Source organism: Eumetopias jubatus, unplaced genomic scaffold (genome assembly GCF_037043125.1).
Source record: "Eumetopias jubatus isolate StellerSeaLion01/CBP00866 unplaced genomic scaffold, mEumJub1_p1.0 scaffold_12, whole genome shotgun sequence".
Classification (NCBI taxonomy): domain Eukaryota; kingdom Metazoa; phylum Chordata; class Mammalia; order Carnivora; family Otariidae; genus Eumetopias; species Eumetopias jubatus.
Window position 1 is genome coordinate 105,896,683 of NW_028274818.1, and position 19,632 is coordinate 105,916,314.

General features: G+C 40.8%; 1 protein-coding gene across 2 annotated transcripts in view; it reads left to right on the forward strand.

Annotated features, from left to right (window-relative positions):
* Window positions 1-19,632, forward strand: part of BAIAP2L1 (BAR/IMD domain containing adaptor protein 2 like 1) — a 95,452-nt gene that overhangs the window by 113 nt on the left and 75,707 nt on the right. The gene's annotated exons all lie outside the window — the stretch shown is intronic.

Below are 19,632 nucleotides of genomic sequence, written 5' to 3' on the forward strand. Positions count from 1 at the left end.
GGTTTGAGGGCGGGAGGCCTGGGGGCCGGGGGCGGGGCTCGGCCGGGAGTGCGGGGGCGGGGGGGGGGCCCCGAGACTCGTGGAGGACAGGGGCTCGGAGTCCGGAGCGGGGAGGCCCCGCGGAGGCTCGCGGTCGTCGCCGGGGGAGGGTCGGGGCGAGGAGGGGACTTTGAGCGGGAACACCCTCCCCCGCGCCCCTCCTGGCGCTGGAGACGCCCATGCTGGCCCCGCATTTCACAGCCCTACGTGCCGGGAGGGCGTCGGAGGAGGGGGTGGTGGTGGGGGGGGCGGCGGGGGGGGGGTTCCGTCCCGTCCCTGGGGGCCGCGTTCTCCTGCCCGGCTGCTCCTCGGAGTCGGAGTCGCGCCGGCGTGGCCGCTGCGCCAGAGCTGCCCCGGACGCGAGAGCAGCGCCTCGTTCGTGCGCGCGGGGACGGGGGCGAGCGCCAGCGGCGCGCGGGGTTCGGGCCGCGCCAGGTGCGCCTCTGGGGGGCGCCGCGGGCTCCCGGCGTCCGCTCCCGCCCTCGGGGACCCCCTGCCGCGCGCGGCGCTCCGAGCCCCTCCGCCTGGACACGCCCACGGCTCGGCGAGGTTCCGATAAGATGGACCTAACCTTCAGGAAAGCGTTGACGGTCACCTCTCTTAACTTGCATTTCTTGTGAAAGCGTTTTTCCAATAACAGACACAGATTTAGGTTTAGGGGCCACTTTTAGTAAGTTTGAGTCCTTGTAAATGAATTCCAGTTGAAATAAGATACGTGCTTAATCATCTGCTATTAATAGACTACAAAACAACTTTTGTTTTAATTCGGCTTAGGCTCACTGAGCACAAGTTCTCCAAATTCATTTGTAGCCGTTTTTAAGGCCCACAGTGTGGTCACTTGTATATATATGTATTTTTTAACCCTGAAATTGGGTTTCTAGATGCGCAAGGTCTGAGTGAATTCCTGAAGTCAGAGGGGTTTATTGACTGTTGTAGGATAAGGATAAAGAAGGGCATGAAAATACATTCGTAATCTATCCATTGGGTTCAAAATACTGATTCCCTTCATCTGGATACACAAATAGGTAACGTGAATTATACTTTCTGGATAGACATGGTAGACACAGTTGACACAGCATTTTTGGTCTCAGTAACTGTGTTGTCTTAACAGAGGGCAATTTTTAGAAATCCCAGAAATTTGAATGTTAAAGTTTTACATTTGTATTGAGATTATTAATACTTAAACGATCCTGAAGATGGTGGGCCAGGCAGTGTGAGGTGTTGGCAGTGTGTAAATAAAACACTTAGACTTGGGGAATTGGAGCTGCTCTGATGTCTCTCCGTTAAGGAAAAACTGTATGCAGTTGAGGAATGCAGATCACTGCAGATTTCAGGCAGTCTAAGTATCTAGTGGGGCACAAAAACACGTGAACACCTAAATTGCCTCCAAGAAGACAGGCACATATTATCTTTCCAATCTGGGATGATAGATCAATTGGAGACAAGCAGTCAGATGCTCTGAAGTTAACTCTGCTTTTTCTCCCACTTCTTCCTTTTACTTTTAGCAATGACTCAGTGGAGGGGCTGTACTCAAGTGAATTATAGCACCACAAGTGCCGACCCCAAAGAACTGGGGCAGGATGCAAAAAGTGTAGATTTCACAGTTTGGGTTATACATATTTATGGACATTAGGCCGTGTAAATCATTTTAATACTTTGCAAAGTTATAATAAGCTGAACATCAGAGACTAGTTACTACTTCCATTCTCAGGTGTCTTAAAACATATTAAAAGCTCACAGATCTTTGTTGCTTGTGACCTTAATCACCATTTTTTTCATTAATGTTTTGGGGTTGTGTTTTTTATGTTGAATGGTAGTAAAAGAATTTACAGCTCCAGACAGCAAGTTTATATATAGCCTATGAAGTGAATACTGCTGGCTCATGCTTTGGGTGTGATGGAAATGCATAGTGAAATTTTACATTCACAGGTCTGTTTGAAAGCCTGAAAACCTTCACCACCTCCTCATTGAGTTCTTCCTCACCCCCACCCCTGACAACCAAAGCTGAAAACAATTTAAGCTTAATATGGTAAAAATCTCACAGTGTGATGAATCCAGTTATTTTATTAATTTGTTTCATTTTATTTTGAGAGAGGGAGGGGGAGGAGGTTGGAGGAAAAGAGGGAGAGAGAAAATCTTAAGCAGACTCCACGCCAGCACAGAGCCAGGATAAGGGGCTCAATCTCATGACCCTGAGATCATGACCTAAGCATAAATCAAGAGTTGGACGTTTAACTGACTGAGTCTAGGATTTTTTTAAAAAGAGATTTTGTGGGGCGCCTGGGTGCCTCAGTCATTAAGCGTCTGCCTTTGGCTCAGGTCATGATCCCAGGGTCCTGGGATCGAGCCCCGCATCGGGCTCCCTGCTTGGCGGGAAGCCTGCTTCTCCCCTGCTTCCCTGCTTGTGTTCCCTCTCTCGCTGTGTCCGTCTCTCTCTCTCTCTCTCTCTCTCTCTCTCTCTCTCTCTCTCTCTCTCTCTCTCTCTCTCATCTCTGTCTCTATCTCTCTATCAAATAAATAAATAAATAATTCTTAAAAAAAAAAATAACCTATGGTGTTTTACTAATAGAAACATAACCTAACCAGGTACGTTGACAAAAGCACCTGGAAATGAAATTTAATGACTTGCTAGTATGGATTTTAGATTTTTTTTTTAAATACTCAAATTTCTCCAACTTTGAAATAAAAGAATAAATTCTCTGGAAAAAGTGGGGGATTATAAACTAGTGTAATTCTCTGTAATGCAGTATCAAATATCTTTCAGCATTTATTTACACATTTGCTGAGCTCTCTAAAATGTGTACTTAGACAAATGCTTACTGGAGACCCATGCTGAATCCCAGGAGGATGTGTGTTTTATGGCTTCACGAACAAATGATATGATAATAAGCCCCAAAATGTCAAGTAATGTTATTGTTGCTAATTAGAGTTCAGCCAAAGATCCCTCCCTGTCTCCACATGGTATGCCCATAATTTGCCCTCAGTGCTTGTGATTTTTGCATGGTTTTCTGATGAGTACATGCTTTAGTGGTATGAGGAAGAAGTAAAGTTCAAAAAAACCCTTAATTAAGAGTAACCACAACCTTCCTAGAAGTTAGAACTGCTAAAGTCTTAGGAAGTTGAGGCTTCCTCAACTCATACTCATACATGGGTATGATGTCATCCATCCTATACCAACATTACTCTTGCTAAGTAAGCAGCAGTGAAGGGGAAAGGAGGGGGGAAGGGGCACATAATTGACAAATTGTCAGTTGTTCAATTGTTTAAACGAATTGACATTTGCTTAAATGTCACCTGCTCAAACAACTCTTTAAAAATTGTTTAAAATTGCCATCCATCTCCCAATCCCACTAACTTCACCTTTCCCACATAGTGCTAGTACCTTAGGGTATTCTATATAACATACTCGTTTATCTCTCATCCGTCTCCAACTAGAATGTGAGCGCCCAAAGGAGAGGAGCTTGGGCTTTGTTATATTCTGAACAGTTACTGGCCGGTATTAGGTGTGCGAGTTTGTTGATTATATGAACATTTATTTGATTTATTTAGTGAATACCTGTGCTAGGCTCCCCTGCCTCCCTTAACACTTTTCAGAGAGCATTTGTTTCATTCTAAGTATACATCAGCCCTCCAGGTGGATGTGGATTTTGTTGTTTACTGTTGAGAAACCTACTCCCAAAAGTCTAGGAGGGAGCTGTGTCCTCCTGCCATTTACCCTGCCAGCCTCCATCCCTCTCCTTTTTGTATAGCAGTTTAGTTTCTAGTGGTCAACAAATGCACAATTCAAATGCCTTTTCATAATTTGGTGATCTAAGATATCACCAGAATTTTCTGCCATTTTGTTCATCTTTGTTTTGAACAAAAATTTGTTTAATAAAAGAATGAGGTACTTTTGTCCTTTTATTGGGTCAAACAAGCATCTCAGCATGTGTACTAGGTTTTGTTTAATGGTTTTATATTTTCCTGACTTGGGTTTTTTTGGGGATGTGGAAGTGAAAGTCCCTGCCTAGATGGCTTCCAGTGCGGACTCTGGTATACAGGTCTAGCTTGTGAAGGTTTCAGTTGCCTTGTATGTTTATTGGTGTAGCTGTATACACTATTTGATATCTTCATCTGTTTCCATAATACTACTTTCTTCAGGTATGCTGAAGATAAAATGGGATTTGCAGAAGCCCAGACAACTTGCTCTTGGCTCCTATGATGACTATAAAAAGGGACAATAAGAATCAGGTGCCAGGTAGCAACAGAAAAGAGTTGCCAGGTATCAAATATTAACTGAACAGCCCAGTATTGTAGCTTTTTGTCTGGTAAAATGAAAATACAAAGACGAACAATGGTTGTCTTTTCCTGTCATAACATTTTTTCCTGATTGGAAAGAGGTCTTAGAATTATGATAACATTGCTATGTAGACAGAACAGTGTCCTTTATTATAAAGCTTGGGACCACTTGGCCAGGTGACACCGTTCACAAGTCTCAGGTTGCTTTTGAGTTTACATTTGTGACATTATTCCAGTATTGGGCATTAATTCTTGCTTGGCACTTCTGTTGTAATGAGCCACAGGCAGACCTGCAGGGGAAACCTAATGTGCATGGAATTTCAACAAATTGGATTTTTGTTTTTATCAGCATTCCACACAGCTATTTATTCTGCAGTTCAAAAGTAAAAATTATTATAAAAGCTACACAAACATTAATTGAACTTATCTGTTGACATTTGCAAATGTATTTATTTCTTAAACTTCTTATTGAACCATAATAAACATATTGAAAGGTGTATATAGCTCACAAAATCATCAACAAACTGAACACGTATATATAACTAGCACCCAGATCAAGATGCAGACCATGACCAGCCTGAAGTCCCTTTTGTGCCTCCTTCCAGTCTCTGTGTTCCCTGAAGTCCCTTTTGTGCCTCCTTCCAGTCACTGTGTTCCCTGAAGTCCCTTTTGTGCCTCCTTCCAGTCACTGTGTTCCCTCCAAGATAACTACTCTCCTTAACTTCTAAGCACTGATTAGTTTGGCCCATTTCATTTGCCATCTTTCACTCAGTGTGTTTGTAAGATATTCCCCTGTCAGAGTAATTGTAGCTCATTCTTACTACTATGTAGTATTGCACTGTGCAAATACATCACGATTTATCTATTCTTTTGAGGGACTTTCAGATTTTCAGACTACTCCAGGATACTGTGAGTAGTGCTGCTACGAACATTCTAGTACATGTCTGATGGGTATAGGCCCTCATTTCTCTTGGTATATACATGGGAGTGGAATTGCTGGGTTATAAAGTATTTGAGCATTTAGCTTTGGCAGAAACTGCCAAGCAGTTTTCCAGAGTTGTTGTACCAGAGTTCAGTAGCTCATCCTTGGCAACAGTTGATATTTTCTTTCAAGTTTGGCCACCCTGGCGGTGTATGCAAATAAAATTTTTGAAATTCAAAACAAAACTGTTTGCCCAGATTTGCTGGTTGGATGTCTGCAACCGCAGCGAAAGCCTGACTCCCTAGGGGAATACTTCCTTTCAGAAAGTAGAACCTAGGACCTAGGGAACATGGGTATGAGAGAGGCCAGACAGCTGTCGTATTCAGAAGAGTAAGACATAAATCTAAGTTTAGTAGACTCTAAAACTGTCATAGTTGAACACATCAAAAGGTTTTATTGCATAAGGGGGTTTGAGGGCATAGATGAGCCATGTTTTAATAAACTAGAATGCTGGGAGAGGGGGTGCAAAGTTATGGTTAATTGAATTTTCTTGTTCATTTCCCTGTCTTTTTCCATGACTTTTCTTGAAAATGTACCTGCTTTACGTTATAGGCACAATAGACTAGTTTTTAAAATAATTTTAGTGAGTTACAGTTAAGAGGTTTCAAGAGTAGTACTGTGTGAAGGAAATGACAGTTTTAATTTGGGTCTTCTTCCCCACTTAGATTGTACATGCTTGAGAACAAATCCCCCAGATCCTACTTCTCAACAATTTACCACATTCATATTTTATTCTTTTATGTGTGTGTTGGTTTTAATCTCAGGATTTTTAAAACTGTATTTTTCTGATACTAGGAAATTTCCAAAACTTCTGTGAATATTCACAGTGAAAGTAAAAGTCACCTGGATCTGACAACCCAGAGAGAACACTATTAACCCTTACTGTTACACTTCCAGATAGTTTTTAGTCCATCTCTCTATGTCAGTCAGTATCCTGTGCCTCATCACCTTGCTGACTCCACAGTACTCCGTTCTTTATCAACAGTTTATTGATCCGGTCCCCTTTTACTGGACATAAGATCATTGCCAGCACTTTGCTATTAAAGCACTGTAGCAAAGATCATTGTAGGTAAAGCTTTGCACAAATCCGGGATGTTTTCCTTAAGCTCGATGCCCAGAAGGGAGTTGTGGGTCAAAGGGTAGGTACAGTTTAAAGCATATTTGCTGCCCATTGCAAAATGCCCTCTGGAAAACATGCCCCAAGTTATGCTTAATCTGATTGTGTGAGAATGTACCTTTCCTGAACCCCAGCCAATTAAGTAGGTCATTTAAAGCCACTTCCTTTTTTATAACCTATACAGGGTTTTTTGTTCGTTTGTTTTTTAGTAAAACCTGTGTAGCTATAATGTATAGTAGCTTATGGACATTGGGGCAATTCCTGAGATTTCATGTCTTCTGCTACTGGGTATAACTTACCCCATAAACTTTGTACTTAGAGATGTGTACAGAATAATTACAGCTCTGTAGCTCTTCAGGCCTGTGTACTTTTGTTCTTATTTTCCTCAGCCTTGATTTTAAACTTCTATTTCTGTATTCCAGACCTTGAGTCTGTCCATCTGGTTGATCATTATTTTAGAGACTGTGTTCTGGGTTTAACAGCTGCCTCAAGTCCTGGTGGATACAGGTGACACTTGTGTAAATGAGATAAAAAGTTGCTGGTTCCTCTCTCATTCAAAAATAAGTGAAAAATATTACCAGAAGGTGTTCCTGATCCAGGAACAAATGAGCACCCCTCAGAGAGCTAACTGATGGCTCACAGCCTTCTGGAGCTACCTGTGCTTTAAGGAGAGCAGCCTGGCGTAGAGATGCCCTCAAGTTTGTTGCTTAAACTTTTTATTTGGTGCTTTGGAGGTTAAAAAGTCCCTAAACAATAGCAATTTCTTCACTAAAAATACCGAAGTATAGCAGTGGTTAAACTCTAGGGCAGGGGACGGAGACTTTTACTTACCACTTTTACTCTATCTTCTAGAGTGTTTGCATTTTCTTTGTGTGAATGGATTACTTTTATAATGTTAAGCTTTCAAAAAGCGGAAATTGATATATCATTTTAATGGGTAAAAAGTTTTGAAAACTAAGCTACAATGTGCCATTTTCTACCTCTGCTTTGCAAACTAACCTTTCAAAGATAAGCCTAATTTAAAGTCTCTCTGTTTTTCTCTTTAATTACTACTTATGAGAATGCATTTTTAACATTTACTAACCTGAGACTATGAATGCAACAGAAAAGAATGCAACAAAACTGAGAAACCCCCAATTCCAGTTTTTACAGCTATCTCCTAAGAGTCTTGTTCCTGATGTTGCAAGCAGCTGATCCTTTTAGGTGCAGCTGTATCCTTGAAAGGTATTAAGAGCAGTAATAAGGAAAAGAAAAGGTACAAAAGTGGTAATAATAACCTGTCAGAAGTAAGGCTAAAAGTTCAGATGATTAGAACACATTGTGTAGAATAAGAAACATGGAAACGGTTGGAGTTGAGGGTCAGAACAGATCTCCGGTGACCTGTCTACCAGCCACCCTAAATAAGTGCTTCTCTTTGGCCTTTGGGCTGAAGCAGCCCCCTCCTGAGTTAGGAGGAGGGAAGCCTCTGCCTGTGTGGGGACTATGCAGGAGACAACCCTGGCCACCTTCATATTCTCATCAGGTACAGATACCCGAGACCAACGCTAATAGATCAATCTTTTCTGGACACAGAAACTCAAATGGTAAAAGAAAATCAGGAAAATCACAATGATAATTCCTTTTACTTAAGTGCTATAATTGAATATGTGTATATTTTAAATTTTGTTAAATATATATATATAAATTCTGGGGTGCCTGGGTGGCTCAGTCGTTAAGCATCTGTCTTCGGCTCAGGTCGTGATCCCGGGGTCCTGGGATCGAGCCCCGCATTGGGCTCCCTGCTCCGTGGGAAGCTTGCTTCTCCCTCTCCCACTCCCCCTGCTTGTGTTCCCTCTCTCGCCGTGTCTCTCTCTGTCAAATAAATAAAATCTTTAAAATATATATACATATATATGTATGTATAAATTTTAAAATTAAGCTCTATGCCCAGCGTGGGGCTCAAACTCACAACTCTGAAATCAAGAGTCACATGCTCTACCGACGGAGCCAGCCAGCACCCCTGTGTGTGTATTTTTTTTAAATAAAACTTTAATGGTTTTAATTGACCAAATGGTATATTTTATCATGGGCTTTATCATACACTCAGCAGCTTGAGGTGTAGGACATCAACTGTGAGAGTAGCCTCTATTTCTAAGTGTAAACACACTTTAAAACATGCAAAAATTGTTCTTATAGGACACTCAGTACAATTGTTGCACACTCTGAGAAGATCGCTTATTCGGCTAACCAATCTACTTTCTTATCCCGGATTTTTGGATATACTTAATGTCATATTCCTCCATTTGACCTTGTGCTTCCGTTTTCTCGTCTGTAAATAAGGACGATAGTAGTACCGACCTCTGGCTACTGTGAAGCTTGAACGTTGTAATGCATGAAAGCTCGTAGAGCAGTATGTTGTCAGTAGTAGCAGTGTGTGTTCACTGGAGTGTAGCCACCATAAGAGCATTGATTTCCATCTGTTTTGTTTACTGCTTATCCCCAGTATTCACTCTATTAGAGTGACCAACATAGAGACAGAGCTGAGTAAATATTTGATAAAAGAATAGTGTGGAAATCACTGGCAAAAATTTTTCTGTCAATGAGCTGTACACTTTCTCGAGGGTTTTTGGTTTGGTTTTGTTTTAATCCCTCGCTGTGCTAGTGCACAGTAGAACTCAGAGAAATTCGTTGAATAAACATTGAAGATCTATGCTTATCGCACAGTTATAGCTAAAATCCTCACCTTGGTGGCCGGGGGACTGAGCTAGCCCTGGTAATAACAGCTATGGTGTTTTGAGCGTCCGTTATAGATGTGCCCAGCTTACTGTCCACATTCATTCTTCAGCTGTTTTCCTGTTACGCACCACAGTTGTGCCAAGCCCTGTGGTCACCACTAGGAACCACACTGGAGAAAAAAAAGTCTGTGCTTTTCTAGAGTTTATAGGTTATGACAAGACAACAATGCCAAGGTTTTAGTCTCTCCAGCATTTCCCCTCTACCTTGGCTTGCCCAGTATCATTAATTAGGTTTCCTTGCTCCTTTCCCTACCCTCTCTCCCAGAGGGGTCCTGTCTTTACCAGTTCAGTTCTTTGGACTTTGTTTTGTCTCACTGTTGGAAGAAAGGAAAAAATAAACGTATGTGCAGGTTAAGTTCAGTAAGAGTTTTTAAGGTAAGTTGTAAGAAGTCTTTGGAAACTTGGGTTGGGTAAGAGAGAATTAGATGAGAAACAAAACCAAAAAAAAAAAAAATTAGAAGTTTTGATTCCCCTTACTGGTATCTGAGAACTACATGTAATGAACTTGAAGTATTTTTAAATTATTTTAGGCTTCTGAACAATATTTCTCAGATTGCAAGGGCTGCAGTTTTTGTTTTTGTTTTTTTAAGATTTATTTATTTTAGAGAGAGCGTGAGTGGGGAGAGGGGCAGAGGGAAGGAATCCCAAGCAGACTCCACACTGAGCCTGGAGCCCAACGGCAGGGCTCTGTCCCACAACCCTGAGATCATGACCTGAGCCCAAATCAAGAGTTGGGTGCTGGATGCTTAACTGACTGAGCCACCCGGGTGCCCCAGGATTGCAATTTTAATGCAAAACAGAATGACCCATCTCACAGGGTCTGGGTGAGGGAAGTTCAACTAGAATTATTCGAGATACGAAGTAAGAATAGCATTTGGAAAGAACTAGTAAACTAAAAAGAGAATGTCACTTGCTATATGAAATCAGCGGTTTACTTTGATCCAGTAAAGTTCCTGTTACCTGTTAAGTACTTAAGGGCTTTCTAAACAAATGTGACCCAGCACATGAGACATTCTTTCCTGTAAATTCATTGCTTGCTTTTTATTCCATGACACACCTTTTAAAAACAATAGGTAGGTAAGAACACTCAACCAAATAGTCTAGTGTGCTCTGTAGCCTTCAAAGTATTTATCTGTTGATAGCTATTTTAAAGCCAGTAACTTAATTATTGTTTCCTTAATAGATACCATTTATCTGTGATAAAGTTAATATATTTCTAAGTGATACTCAAGTAATATTAAAGATGTTTGCATTTCTTATTTTCACCATGTCAGTTTGGATTGCCTTGGTATTTTTTTTATACCTGTCTCCCTATTAGACTATGCATTTTCAAGGGCTAGAATGCTTTCCTCATTCATCTTTGTGTTTTGTATGCCCATCAGGGTTCACTGTAGGGGTACAATAAAGATGGAACACCTACATGTATACTTGTTTCAAAGGCCCAAACATGAGAAGGACTTTACAGAGTTAGTGGAACTAAACCTAAGTGCACATTATCTTGTACTTGCCACAATACCCTTCCTGCCCTCCACCCATAGAAAAATACCAGAAGAGGCCATTTTCAGATTCTGATTGAGAGCTATGTAATAGTCCTCTTGGTACCGTAGCTATAGGGAGGATTGTGTTTCCATTCTTCCAAATGGGAACGTGCACCTCCTTGAACCAAGCAAAAATGCATACGGATTTCATCATAGCTGGAATTCCAAGAAATGGTTTTTACTTCATTCTCCTAGGTACTACTCCCTCTGAAGTGCAGGGTCCAAAATTTGCTTCAAATCTGGGACAGGGTACCCAAATCCCTTGTCCAGTTGAGGCCAGTGTGGGCCAGACATTGTTACAGTGTCTGATAGCTTGTTATAATAGCTAAGGCTAGGAATGCCTGCTTTCAGCCCCGAAAGCTTTCTTTGCACTGCCAAGAAATCTATAACTCTGTGGAGTTATATATAGCACCTGTTGGACCTTAGACCCAGTATAATTGTCTGCACTTAAATTATAGGGAAAAGTGGTTTCACATAATTCTACAGACAAATGTAAAACTTTTGTCTAGTGTTTAAAATAGAATGAAACTTCGTAGTGTTGAGCAGGATTCAGGTCATGACTTTTTCTTCAAGTTACTTTATCAAGGATGGTCATGGACTCATATTGCCTGTAACATGGTTCTCCCTCCACAATTAAAAAAAAAAAAAATTGAGTACCTACATTCTTATACTAATTTACTGGGTGGGATAACTCTGGGACTTGATTTTCTTTTTTTCTTTAAGATTTTATTTATTTGTCAGAGAAAGAGCAAGCACAAGCACGGGATGCAGCAGGCAGAGGGAGAAGTAGGCTCCCTGCTGAGCAAGGAGCCCAATGTGGGACTCGATCCCAGGATCTTGGGATCATGACCTGAGCTGAAGGGCAGATGCTTAACGGACTGAGCCACCCAGGTGTCCCTGGGACTTAATTTTCTTGATAGGCTTGATAATTTCATGCAAAAGACTTGAACAGTAATAAGAATACACTTGTTACTTTTTCCCTCCAGCGTGGGATCTTTTTGTTTTGCTTAACTTTGCTTTTGCTTCAGAACAATTCTTGCTGCCTAAATGAGTAGGGAATAGAGAAAGTGGAGTTTGTCAAAGAAATCTGTTTCTTTGAACAATGAAATAAAAGGTCATGGAGATGTTATTGCTTCTAGTAGTGTATCTTAAGAGGTAGATACATAATTTTCTGGATGATCATACTGGTTTTCATCTCTTGGTTGGTTCCTAAGGAGCTCATGATCTAATAGGTGCTTTCAGAACACTAGGAGAATATTCTTCCATGAGAAGCTGAGCCCAAGGAGGTAGCCCTGTGGTTTGCTGATCACTGGCCCAGCAGCTTCTCGTGCTCAGGTCATGTTGCAAGGGATGGGGAGCCATGTAACTCTGAGGGTGTCATGGCTTCATTTCTGGCATGCCCTTTGCACTCTGAAGGATCACTTTTGCAGAGATAATTACTTATAAACCAAAGCTTGGATACGGACGAAGAAAAGAAAGGAAAGGAAAAATGCAGGCAAAATGACTTTTAAGTCATAGTGAGAAACTTTCATGGTGAATTTTCTCTGTGCACTCAAGATTTCCTATGAAACTACCCTTACAGAAGGACAGAGAAAGGACTTTTTTTTTTTTTTTTTTTTTGGCCTGGTGAAACATTTGCCAAACTCCCTCCGTAATCATAGCTGGAAAGACAGCTGCTAATCCAGCAGGAGATTTGTCTCAAAATAGCTGGGTTATCTTTTTCTATTAAGGGATCTAATTGATTTTCATTCTAGGAGGGGAAGTTGCTGCTAACAGCTTCATGGGCATAGATGCTTGCAGACCAGTAACACTTTTCTGGATGGTGCTGGGCCATTGTTAACAAAGTACAGTGGATGGCCTGCATTGCAATACATCTGGCTCTCTGTGGGCAGGCTAATTAGAACCAACCAAGGAATGAACAAAGACACATAGCTTTGGGGCATTCCATAGCATTAAGGATTTAAAGCCTGAGCCCTTAGCAGCCTGGAATGTTAAGAAGAGCCAAGGGTTTTTGTTATTGCTGTTCTTTTTCTTTAAAAAAACAAAACACAACTTGATTGAGGTGTAATTCATAAAAAAAATTCACTCCTTTTAAGTGATTTTTTTTTTTTAGTAAATTTACAGAATTGTGCAACCATCACCACCATCCAGTTTTTTAATTTAATTTTTTATTGTTTTGTTAATCACCATACATTATATCATTAGTTTTTGATGTAGTGTTCCGTGTTCCATGATTCATTGTTTGTGTATAACACCCAGTGCTCCATTCAGTACGGGCCCTCTTTAATACCCATCACCAGGCTAACCCATCCCCCCATCCCCCTCCCCTCTAGAACCCTCAGTTTGTTTCTCAGAGTCCATCATCTCTCATGGTTCATCTCCCCCTCCAATTCCCCCCCTTCATTCTTCCCCTTCTGCTATCATCATCTTTTTTTTTTTTTAACATATATTATTTGTTTCAGAGGTACAGATCTGTGATTCAACAGTCTTGCACAATTCACAGCGCTCACCATAGCACATACCCTCCCCAATGTCTATCACCCAGCCACCCCATCCCTCCCACCCCCCACCACGCCAGCAACCCTCAGTTTGTTTGCTGAGATTAAGAATTCCTCATATCAGTGAGGTCATATGATACATGTCTTTCTCTGATTGACTTATTTCACTCAGCATAACACCCTCCAGTTCCATCCACGTTGTTGCAAATGGCAAGATCTCATTCCTTTTGATGGCTGCATAATATTCCATTGTGTATATATACCACCTCTTCTTTATCCATTCATCTGTCGATGGACATCTTGGCTCTTTCCACAGTTTGGCTGCTGTGGACATTGCTGCTATAAACATCGGGGTGCACGTACCCCTTCGGATCCCTACATTTGTATCTTTGGGGTAAATACCCAGTAGTGCAATTGCTGGATCGGATGGTAGCTCTATTTTCAACTGTTTGAGGAACCTCCATACTGTTTGTGACCGTTGCTATCATTACTCATTCTCATTCCAAGCCCCAGGCAACCTCCCAATACATTTTTGGTCTCTATAGATTTGTCTTACTAGATATTTCATATAAATTGAATCGTATAATATATGGTCTTCTGTGACTTGACTTCTTTCACTTAGCATGATCATCCAGGTTGTGTGTATTGGTACTTTCTTCCTTTTTATGGCTGAATAATCATTTATGGATGTACCATGTTCATCTGTTCACCAGTTGGTGGACATTTGGGGTGTTTCTAACAGGGCATTTTTTTTTAAAGATTTTATTTATTTGAGAGAGAGAATGAGAGAGAGAGAGAGCACATGAGAGGGGGGAGGGTCAGAGGGAGAAGCAGACTCCCTGCCGAGCAGGGAGCCCGACGCGGGACTCGATCCCGGGACTCCAGGATCATGACCTGAGCCGAAGGCAGTCGCTTAACCAACTGAGCCACCCAGGCGCCCCGAGGCACATTTTTTTTCTTTTTAAGATTTTATTTTGGGAGGTGGGGAGGAGCATAGGGAGAGGGACAAGCCGACTCTGCGCTGAGCACCGAGCCTGACAGGGAGCCCTGTCCCAGGACCCTGAGACTATGACCTGGGCCAAAACCAAGAGCAAGTTGCTTAACTGACAGAGCCACCCAGGCGCCCCTAACAAGGTACTTTTTTAAGGGCCACATTACTGTCTGATACTTAAAAAGTAATTTAAAAATCAACTTGGAGAAACATAGGATTAGGAAGGCAAAATTCACAAGGAATACCCTGGCATTTTCAGATTTTTGTAAGCTTATTATGACTTAGTAGTTATAGGGCAGAGCCTTACAGCTTTTGTGACCCTCTGTTGGAGCTGTTACTTTGAGCTAATGAAGTTGCAAGCCGCGTATTACCTCATGCCTGATTTTCATAGCTAATTGGCCCACTGGGTCAGTGTGTCTGTTGCAGTATGTTCAGATGAGCTGAGGGCACATCGTGCGGCTGATTCATCCATGAGCACATACATCCCTTGTATAACAACAACAACAGTCGTCAAAAACTGCTGCTGCTGAGTACATTTTGGGCATTAAATGGTCCGGGCACTGTCCTTGATGTTACAGGTCGTCCTTGGCCTTATTTTATATCCAGTTCCTACTGAGGAAACAGTAAACAGATCGGTTGTATCCGGTGAGGTAGTGAACAGCCTTTTGAAGTAAAAGAAGCAAGGAACAGAGCTAGAGAGAGGGGGAGGCTGGAGGTGCTACCAGGCATGGTAGGAGGCAAGCGGAGGAAAGTGTCTCAGAGGTTTGGTGCTGAGGACTGGTAGATGGGTATTCAGGAAGAGAGTCTTCAGGCAGAAGGAGATCAAGTACAAAATCCCTGTGGTGGGAATGGGTTTGGCCTGTTCCGAGAACAGCCCAGAGGCCAGCATAGTGATTGAGGGCCGGGGAGGGAGTGGCCAGAGTCCAAACCTGCTCAGTTATGGAAACAGCCAGGCTTTCGGTGCCCTACCCTGCTGTTAAGGGTAATACTCTCTGATAACCTTATCTATGACAGACAGTTGAGGATGAAACCTTTGTGATATATGAGTAAACTGCCTTTCATCATTTCTTCTCTCCTACTTAGATATTTCCGGTCATGTGTACTTTTTTTAATGCTGGAAGGGGAAGCAGTGAAAGTTCTTTTACAAAAGGTACTGTTTTTCACTCATCAAATAGGAAAAAAAGATGACAACTGTTGGTGAGAGTGTGGTAGAATAGTACTTTCATATAGTGATTGTGGGAGCACACGTTGTCGCGCCACTTTCTCCAAAGTATTTGGTGGTTATCTTTTTTTTTTTAAGATTTTATTTATTTGAGTGAGAGAGAGAGCGACAGCGCAAGTGTGCAGGGGAAGGGGGGCAGAGGGAGAGGGAGAAGCAGACTTCCCGCTGAGCAGGGAGGCCCATGCAGGGCTTGATCCTGGTACTCAAGGATCATGACCTGAGCCGACCTGAGCTGAAGGCAGACGCTTAACTGACTGAGCTATCCAGGTGCCCCTATTTGGTGGTATCTAACAAAATTGAAAAATCTGTCACGTACCCAATGCCTCAGCAATTCTTTGTCTAGGTAATTTTGTCATACCTGTGTGTACAGGGAGACATGGACAGTCCCTTGCCACATACTTGGTATTAGCCAAAACTTGTAAGCCATCTAAATGCTGTTCAGAGGAAATAAAGAAATTGACTTACTTTATTGTGAAGGCTAGGAAGTCTGAAATCTGTAGGGCGGGCTGGCAAGCTAGAAGCTTATGTGGCATTCCACAAGCAGGATGTCGTCTTCCTCAGGGAAACCTTCCTTTTATTCTAAAGGCTTTTCGGCTGATTAAATGAAGCTTACCCAGATTATTGAGGATAATACTTAAACTGGTTGTAGATGTTAACCACATCTATAAAAATTCCTTCACAGCAACCCCTACATTAGTATCTAATTGGGTACTATACCCTGTCATGCAGACACCTAAAGCTAGCCATCACAATGGGATACCATACAGAAGTTAAATAGGAATAGACCAGTCAGTATATAACAAGGTGGACAGGTCTCAGGAACATAACACTGAATAAAAAAAAATGTAAGAGTGAAATGTATTATGATACCATTTATTAAAATGGTCAAAGGAAAATTATGTATAATTCATGACTAAATACATGTATGTATAAAAGTATAAAATAGGAGTTAGTAAATGAACAGCATTCTTAATTGATGGCTCCCTGAGGAGACTTGGCCGGGGTGGTTAAACCATCCTGTGGTTTGGTAATGTTGTTCTGCAGTGTTTTAATTCCTTGACGCTGAAGGAAATCAATACGGTAGTGTTAACCATTATTCCTATGAGGACACAGTAGTTGAGGAATCATCTTTATTTTTTTAAGGGAAAGAGAAGAAGGTCAAATATTTGTTTGCTTGGGTAGAATTGGTTAATATTGTGCTGCCATTAGAAGATGTTATTCATAAAAAATCAGTAATACTACAAGAAATCCTCTAAAAAGGAAATACTGTAGAGAGACCCCCCCTAATTTCTCACACTAGAATAGCGCTTTGTCATACAAGGATTTTCAAGTTACTTTATCGAACGATCCACTTTGAGGAACTGTATTGAGTCCTGACGGGTTAGTGTAAAGGTTAGCAGGGAGGCTGCCTGGGCATGACCTGTGGGACCTTCAGCAAGGTTTTTAAATTTAGCATCTCAAAGCTTTGGTGTCTCATCCATAAAATGAAGATAATAATAATCATGTTGTTAGGATCTAATGAGATAGCTCATGTAAAACGCTAGGCCCAGAGCCTGAAAAAGAGTAGCACTTCATAAACGTCAAAATGTATCCTACAGGGGGAAAAAAAGGAATAAAATGTTCTCAACTGAGTAAAAAAAATCACACCTTCTTTGTACCCCACATTTTTCTAGAGGTTTTTGTATTCATGGTTTCTCTCATCCTGATGTGTGACACTTAAAGGTAGAAGAGCCAGTATCATTTATTTTCATGTTACCGGAAGTGAGGTATCTGGAGACCTCTGTGGAAATGGGAATGTCCATCCGTTTGAAGAGTTGGCTAATATTTTAGACTTTTGTCTTGCAATATTAATTATTACAGTGGATTCGGTGTGCGCTAAGCATGAAGTGCTTGGAAGAGCACATCAGTGTACCATAAATACTGTTACTATCTCATTGAATCTTCATATTCCTCATGAGATCCAAATGATCATTATTTACATTTTATAGAGGAGGAGATTGAGGCTTAGCGAGGTGGTGATGTGATTTGCCCGAGTTGGTTTTTGGGTTTTTTGTTTGTTTGTTTGTTTTTTCCCAAAGTTTTTTTCATCCCATGTTCCCCCGGCCCATGACTACTGGGATGGCAGGTTACAAACAATAGATAATACAAATTGATATATGACGCAGGTTGATAACTAGTAGCATAGATAGATAATACACACTGAAGGAGAACCAGAACGCTTCACGTTTGGCCGATAGGAAGCATTTTTGTGTTTTATAAATTTGAATCGAGTATTTCTGCTGTAACTTAATACTTCAAACAAAACATCTCTGTTGTCTTATTTTCCTTTACTTGGCTTGAGCTCCCCATTCAAGATGGGTATGAAAAATAGGACTCTTCTGACCATCTGCTAGCCTACAAGCAGCTGCTTTATTGCCAGATTTACTCACTAATATTCTCCCTAAAGGCAGGGGACATAATCAAATACTGATGATGTTAGTGTAGGAACAGCAGCTTCCAACAGCGCAGGGAAGGAAGTAAGATTGTCTACAAATGATGTCTATCTGGAAGTATTCTCAAACAGTTAATCCTTATTAACAGATAATCTTGTCACATGAAATTAGAATGTGCTTTGATTAGTTTAAGCATTTGACATTGCTGGATTTGTATGAGATTGTATAGAATAAAATAATATGGGAAATTTCAAGGATAAATGTTACCTGAAGCACGTTATAAAACCCCCTATTAGAGACTCTTAAACCACTTTTAAAAAACCTATTCCAGTGTAAATATTACCCGCATTTTTCAAATGAGAAAAATAAAACACTGAGGTATCAAATAATTTGTCCTTGGTCATTTAGAGAATTGGAAAAAGAAATGTAAAAGAAACCAATTCTTAGAAATTTAAAGTCAGCTCAGTTTAACTATCTGGCTAGTCATAATTGTATTAATTTATGCTTCGTAGTCTATAGTTCCATACTGGTAAAGGTAATAATTTTTCAAAAATGAAAAATCTAAATGGTGAGGATGTTAAAGCCATCATAAGATTGTATAATTATGTTTAAAATTATAATGTGTTGGTCTACAGGAAGCAGAGGAAAAAAGCATAAGATAAACGAACCAGCTAGAAATCTAGTGGAAAGTGCCTTCTAGGTTCTGAGTGGTCTATTCCTCAACATTTTATTTGGAACAACTAACCGGTAATTCTCCAATCCTGCTGATTGAGCTCCCCCCACCCGCCCCCATTGAGCTTTTATCCTAGAACCAACTCTCTTCATAGGAGACTCAGCACAAGTAGAACAGTGATATTGCCAGTTATTTTAGCTTAAACTATCTATATTGCTCTCTGAATAGAAATGAAACTCATTCTGGTTGAAACTGGTCTGGCAAATTATTCTCCTTGCCAGGTAGTAACAATACATACTAAGCTTTTGTTATTGATTGTAACAAAATAGTGTTTCTTGGACCATTAATACCTTTTATAATTTATTTTGTTTTTATACTTTGTATCTTAAACCTTTTATTCTTAGTGCCAAACCTGAATTAAAATGGATTTGTTCATTACTACTGGTGATTTTTTTCTAAAACCTAGGCTATATAAAAAATTTAGGTCTTAAGTCTTAACACAGCATATGACCTTTGACCCAACAGCTGCCCTCGGAAAAAAAAAGTGGGACCCATTCAATTCACAAAGATAGCCACTGCTACTTACAAAACTTTACAGATGGGGGAATACAAAGGCGGCACTGCTTTTTTGTTCCTGGGTTTAAAAATACATGTACTTGAGCTAAAATAACTAGATTAATGGCCAAGAGCCAGGGTAGAAATGGATTTTCCACTGTTCAAAGGGGCCAAAGTTTCCAGGGGAAAAATTTCTGTAGCTAAAACTAAATAATAAAGAATTGAAGTATATGTTGAACTTCCAAGCTTAAAAACTCTTGTATTTTCTCTGAAGCTTATTGTAGACCCAGGTCTTATTAGTTAACCTGTTTGCCCCCAGTAGCATCATTTGGATAGTGGTTTATGCTTGGTGTTAATTAATTCATTGTTTTTCCTATTTTAAGTTAGGACTTACACCTAAGCATTTCAGGAATTATATCGAGAAGCTAAATTATATTTTCCCCTTTTTTGGGTAAGCTGAACTAAGAATAATCTTAAGAAAGAACACAGATCTGGGCTTCTTTTTATGACTGCTTATATGCTAGTAGGGCAGT